The sequence below is a fragment of the Rhinichthys klamathensis genome, unplaced genomic scaffold (assembly GCF_029890125.1).
Source record: "Rhinichthys klamathensis goyatoka isolate OS25496 unplaced genomic scaffold, OSU_Roscu_1.1 h1tg000281l_1, whole genome shotgun sequence".
Classification (NCBI taxonomy): Eukaryota; Metazoa; Chordata; class Actinopteri; order Cypriniformes; family Leuciscidae; genus Rhinichthys; species Rhinichthys klamathensis.
This window is the reverse complement of record NW_026606800.1, coordinates 6662854-6668924: the sequence shown is the minus strand read 5'-3', so window position 1 is coordinate 6668924 and position 6071 is coordinate 6662854.

The window sequence follows — 6071 nt, the reverse complement described above, 5'->3', positions numbered from 1 at the left end:
GAAATCAAAAGTGGCCGTTTTTATAATATGGAATATTGCAGTATTTATTATAAATTGTTTTAATTATTATTATTTATGTTCCATGTAATCTTTAATCAAAATAACTTCCCATCCCTCTTGCAACAACAACTCTTCTCTGATGACGTGTTTACTGACGCAAGGGCGGGACAACCTGTCACTCACATGAGATCACATCAATAGCAAAACACAAAGATCTAAATCTAATCAATTTCTAATGGTCAAGTCCCACCCAACAAATTTCCTTGTTCAAGAAACCACTCAGATACGTCACAACAGGGAAGAAAAAACTATAGCAACTTCTGTTTCGCTGACTCTACTTAAGTTAAAGTTAGCCAAATATTGCATTATTTATAGCATAAGCACTTATATTTACACATTTAAACAGTGCTTTCACACGTTTCACTACAAAAGATGTGCAATGCAATAAATAGACATTTCTAACAGATGTTGTGTCGGTAACCATAGCAACAGTATTTTTGCTTTCCATTATTCAGAAGTACTTTGACAAATCCTGACATTATTCATCATTTTATTATGGCTTACACTACATAATATTTTCTGCTATCCTTTAAATTTGTGCTATCCTTTATTCACTAATGATTCAAAGACAAAGACAGGCCTAACTCTGAATAAAGCTCTCTATAATATAATGGCATATCAAGCAGCTATTTTCCCTTTTTTTTCATGATTGTCTGCATATTGTACAGCCTTCATCTCAGAGCTTCAGTGCTCTGCAAAAAATGTAATGAAATATCAGCCTGCTGTGATTCTTCAGTACGAATACTACTGACTACTTGAAATATTGAGAACCTTTCTTCTATGTTAAAAGCTTTATGTTTTTATTTCTTTGTGGAGCTGAAGTATTAAAGCCTCTGAGCACAGCAGAACACAGGCATAACCAAAAATAGATAAAAATAGAGCAAAAATAGATAGCTACTGTCCATTTACTGGGAAAAAAAGATCCCTATTACCTCACTATTCTTATATACATACTGAACAAAATTATAAACGCAACACTTTTTTTGCCCCCATTTTTCATGAGCTGACTTTTTCTATGTACACAAAAGGCCTATTTCTCTCAAATATTGTTCACAAATATGTCTAAATCTGTGTTAGTGAGCACTTCTCCTTTGCTGAGATAATCCATGAATTATTTTTATCTTTATGTATTGAGAAAAAAAAGAAAAAAAGTTGGTTGATTGTGGCCTGTGGAATGTTGGTCCACTCCTCTTCAATGGCTTGCATTTTGATTCATGATTAAGGAAATGCTTTGCTTTTTTTTTAAGAGACAGTGGCTCTGGGAACTTACTTGAGGCTCTAACTTAATTAAGATCTAAAATATAATTTACAAGCCTGAAATATAACCTGTAATAAAAACTGGGGTACTCCATTACTCGTTTATATGATTTCATACTCTGTAAATAAATAGCAATGACAACATGATGAACAAGTCTGTAACATTTTTGTAAAAAGCCATAGTACCAGGGAGTCAAAAAAATTGATTCAACCAAGAGTGAGGTAGTAAAGAATAAATTCACTGTGGAATATAATAATTTCCCATTGTTATTTGTCATTTTCACTGATGTTCTCTTAATGGCAAGTAACATAAGGTGTAAGTGAATCCATAGTTCTAAAGAACTACCCATTTTAATAGTTTTAATAGCTGACACAAAACTTAGATCACTCTCTAAATAGCTATTATGGATGCATGTACTTGTTGTTTGTGCAATATTTTAACAGAAGCCCCTCATAAAATAATTTTCTGCACTGCTGATCATGTGTGACTGCAGAGATGACCTGTAATCCTGTTTGGTTTCAGCTTCTTCATTACATGGATGATGTTGTGTTTACAACCTTTGAATGCTTAGACATGATCATCAACACAAAAATGACTATACTTTGGATGCTTGCTGTGAAAAGTAAGAACTTTGAGCACATCTGGAAGCAAAATAAGTAGAGAACAACTGCATTAAACAGACTGTTTTGTAATGGTACACACACACACACACAAAAAGTAATCAAAGTCAATGGATATGTCAAATTGACTGTCAATGGAGAAAGATGTATTTGGCCTGCAAAACGCTGTAGTTACAGCACACCAGCAAGCTAAATGCAGAAGCTAACAAGCCAAAGCACTGGATTCACTCATGGATTATATGAATGATGCAGACAAACGCCTCCCTCTCTACGTAAATGTGACACGGCAGAAAGCAGCATGTTACCAAATAAATGGGATACACTGGAGACAGTCACAGATTAGCATGGGCTTTGGCTTGTCCTGTTTATTTCCCAGACTTATACCAAAATGAGTGCACTCCTTTTCTTAGCATTAAACTTTAACATAAATTTAGAATACAGTAGATCAAATCTTAGGAAAGATATGCCTAAAACCAACATGTGACAATTATATGTATGTCGATACTCAACACCGCCCACCCCTTGTAAGCACTGAAAATGGAAACATTTACTGTTCCATTGTAAAGACTACTGCAGTGTTGCCAGTTCTCACTAGAAAAACAAGAAACCTGGTCTGGCAATACAAGCCAACAACAGGCGACATGCCTTACTAACATGAGTCTAAATAAGCAAACTCACTGTAAAAAATGATTTCTTAGTTTAACTTAAACATGAAGTAACCCTGGTTGGCTTAAAATTTTGACTTCATTGCAACCATTTTTTTTTAGTTAATACAAAGAAATAGATTTTGTTCTCTATCTTTTTTTGTATTAACTCAATTTTATTGTTTCAATAGCTATGTTTCCATCCACCTATTTTTTTGTGCATTTGGGATATCGCATTAAAAAAACACTGGATGGAAACTCAAAGATGCGCATACATTCTAAAAATGCTTATAAAATTGAGGTGGATACATTTTTTATCCGATAATAAGACTCATAAACTGTGATGGAAAAACATTTACAGAATAAATCCTTCAATGAAAATCTCACAGGACTTGCCTCAGCAGAGAATGTGATTGGATAACTGGCAGCAGACCAATTTCAATGCACAGCATCTCAAATGTTAGTTTGAACATTCTGAAACACCTGAGCCAAAGTCTGTCATCAAAATGATCCGAACTAGGGGTGTAACGGTTCCCCTTAATAAGACATGGCTCCCCTGAAAACGTGATTCGTGAAATTTTAGAAATTTTAGGTCTCAAAAAATATTGACAATGTTTTATTTTGACGTGCAATTTCAGTTTTGTGTAATGTGATCATCGTAGATTATTATGTGTAAAATAGCAAAAATATCATTCATTCATGCATGACGGCGATTTAAACATACTTCAATACAGATAACATGCTATTCTTGTCATGAGCATCAATGCGTGGTGGCGCTGCGGTGCAAATTCCGATCATGTTTAGTACGTTAACTCAAAGATTCGTAGAAAAAATATAAACGTTGGAGGCCATTGATCTGCGCGCGAAGTCCTTAAAATCCATTCTGTGTTAAGGTAGGCATGTTCTTCCCAATTATGTGTTGTGGCTGGGTTGTTATAGGTCTGCGTGACTCTCGATGTTTTAGGCCTAATTGAACGGAGGAATTATGGTATTCTTCAGTAGTCTGACGAGTAATTTAACCCTTGTTCAAAAGACATTTATAGACTATGTGTGGGTGGCTGTTTGCCTTCATCAATTTGTGTCGATTAAGTATAATAGGGTAAATCCTGTATAAAGTGATGGCATAGTGCATACACTTGTAGCTGTAGGCTATGTATCTTTGGTAGTCCTTGAAATTAATGGGTTTCACAGCGCAGCGCCGCGCATAACACGTGTTGTGCCGAATTTCGGCCCCCTGCCAAATTATTACCCTCCTAGCATTGGGTAGGTTTAGGATTAGTCGTGGGGGAGGGGTAGGATTAGGGGCGTGGTCAGTACCTGATTAGACAATCAGGTACTGACTTCAATGAGGGGGGTAATGTAATAATTTGGCAGGGCAGGGGGTCGAAATTCGGCACAACACCGCGTCCTGAAATGGACAAATTCACACAAAAAGTATGTCAACAGGTCCGTCTTGATGAGTAGCCTATCCTAGCAGACATACTGTTATGCCTTAATAAGTGAACTTATATGGGCAAGAAAGACTCTCAGTATCAGTGTAGGCCTACTGAATCAGCTCTGAATTGAATAGCTTTTGTAACTTTAATAAGGATTAATCTTTTATTTATACAGAAAAATATGCAATGTTATTTTACATTTGATTATTTAATTTAATTTCTGTACCTGAAAACTAATGTTAGACCTACCTGAAATGCAGTTTATTTCATTAGTATCTTTGCTCTATTATTGTATTATTTAGTGCTTTTGCTTGTGGTTAGATTTTTTGTTCTTATTTTCTTTATTTTATTTGACAATCTTTTTTTACCTGAACATAGCACATACCGAACCATACCGAAACCGTGACCCTAAAACCGTGATACAAACCGAACCGTGAGCTATTTGTACCGTTGCACCCCTAATCCGAACGCAGGATAACATGCCAGCGTTGTTTGTTTCCTCTGCGTCATTTATGATGGAGGAAAAAATAGCCACAGTGGATTCCCCAATTGCAGCAACTTTTTTAATTGCAGATATTTTGCGCCAATTTCCCAGGAAGTGATGATTTTTTTCTCTTGAACACATGGGATGGAAACTGCTTTATTCGCAAATGTTTTATGTGATATTCCAATTTTGTGCTCGAGTTAAAATCTTAAATGTGTTGGAAACATAATGACCTCGAAATGTTATGGCAACCATGTTACTTACTTTTTAAAGTTAAACCAACACTGTTGTTTCAGATGAAGATCTTTTGCATATTTATGCATTGGGGACGGTAAAAGGCAGAAACCCAGAGGAAGAAAAAAAAACTATGCCAGTTAATAATGACATGAGTGTGGAACTCAAACAGCAGTTGTTGTGGTCAGCCATATTTGATTGTGCTATGGAAGTCAGACACTAGCAAAATACATGAATATTCTACAAATAAGCCCAAAATAAACAACCTGGCTGCCCATATTTATAAGTGATAAGAAAACAAGCCCAAAGTTGCTTAGAATTAGTATACGTGGCAACACTGGACTAGAGATGACAAGAGAGAAATAGTGCTGAAGTTGGAGAAGGACGTGGAAGAAGAAAGTGTTGTGCAGTTGAGAGGAGTCCCGTATTTTTGCAGTCTCAGGATATGGACCTGCAGTCAAAGCTTAATGTGCACTTCCTGCCAGCCGATGTTGCTAGGTGGTGTGCTTGTGCAAGAGTGGCAGGCCAAACGCTCACACACATCTTAAAGCAGCTGTGGAGAATCCACATTGTGAAATTGCCACAAAATGCACAAATACAAAACTGACACTGAATTTAATTAAAAAATCAGCACAAAACAAAATGTAGGCCAATGGTTTCTAAAGTGGCCATCACTAAAAAAACTGAAGCCGGAGAAAATGGCTTAGAAAAAAACCCCACTCTTTCATGTATGATGAATTATAGTTTGAATTGCAAGTGATGTCAGAACACAATAAGCCCTGTTTTAGATAAAGCGCACATATTTCTAATAACGCAGAGTGCTGCGTTATAAATGCCAATGGTGTGATGCTACTTTAAGTCAGAAGCGCAAGTGCAAAAGTCAAAAACAGGTGACAGATTGTGAATAACACACCACTTGAGTTCCACATCATAGCCTGAGGCCACATCTGTCAAACATGAAGAGAGACCTATAATAATCCACTCTACGTTTTTAACCTTAAGATCATTTATCCTCTACAATGGGCTTCCTTTTAACATTTACAGCTATTCAGCAGAATCCTGTATGCTTTAAAATATTGTATATAATGTATAATATATTGTACTAATATTGTATAGTAACAAATATAATTCTAAATATGTATAATAATGAAAAAGAATTATATTATAAATATTGCATATACTACTCCATTGTGTTAAACCAGCCATAGCTTTTTTCTATTAAAAACAGTTTTTTTGTGCACATCTCACAGATGTAAAGCTATTCTAAAGCTTATTTTCAAAGAAGATAAAAGAAACGGTATAGGTCGTTTAGGTGTAAAATGTAATCTGTTTCTA